A 1,030-nucleotide genomic window follows, 5' to 3' on the forward strand; every position below is an offset into this window, starting at 1 on the left:
GAAATGGGAGATATGATACAGCGTAAAGAGTTTGACAGAGCACTGAAAGACCTGAGTCGATACAAGGCCCCGGGAGTAGACAACATTCCATTAGAACTACTGACGGGCTTGGGAGAGCCAGTCCTGACAAAACTCTACCATCTGGTAAACAAGATCTATGAGACAGGCGAAATACCCTCAGACTTCAAGAAGAATATAATAATTCCAATCCCAAAGAAAGCAGGTACTGACAGGTGTGAAAATTACCGAACTATCAGTTTAATAAGTCACGGATGCAAAATACTAACGCGAATTCTTTACAGACGAATGGAAAAACTAGTAGAAGCCGACCTCGGCGAAGATCAGTTTGGATTCCGTAGAGATGTTGGAACACGTGTGGTGTCACCGCCAGACACCACACTTGCTAGATGGTAGCTTTAAATCGGCCGCGGTCCATTAGTACATGTCGGACCCGCGTGTCGCCACTGTCAGTACTTGCAGACCTAGCGCCACCACATGGCGGGTCTAGAAAGACGGACTAGCACTCGCCCCAGTTGTACGACGACTTTGCTAGCGACTACACGTACGAAGCCTTTCTCTCATTTGCCGAGAGACAGTTAGAATAGCCTTCAGCTCAGTCCATGACTACGACCTAGCAAGGCGCCATTAACCGTATCTGAAGATAGTCTCACTTGTATCGTCAATAGCGATGTACCACAAGGATGCATTAAAGTTAAGTAAACAGACTATACGTACTTTTCTTTATAACATTCATAAAGTATCCTGTTCCAGACTTCACGCCAGTCGGTGTGACTTGACGCGTGCCCTTTCGGTAACCTCACCCTGTGTCTAGACTGTCTTGTCTAGACACAACAATACGTAGGGCAATATTGACCCTAGGACTTATCTTAGAAAATAGATCAAGGAAAGGCAAACCTACGTTTCTAGCATTTGTAGACTTAGAGAAAGCTTTTGACAATGTTGACTGGAATACTCTTTCAAATTCTAAAGGTGGCATGGGTAAAATACAGGGAGCGAAAAGCTATTTACA

Source organism: Schistocerca cancellata, chromosome 6 (assembly GCF_023864275.1).
Source record: "Schistocerca cancellata isolate TAMUIC-IGC-003103 chromosome 6, iqSchCanc2.1, whole genome shotgun sequence".
NCBI lineage: Eukaryota > Metazoa > Arthropoda > Insecta > Orthoptera > Acrididae > Schistocerca > Schistocerca cancellata.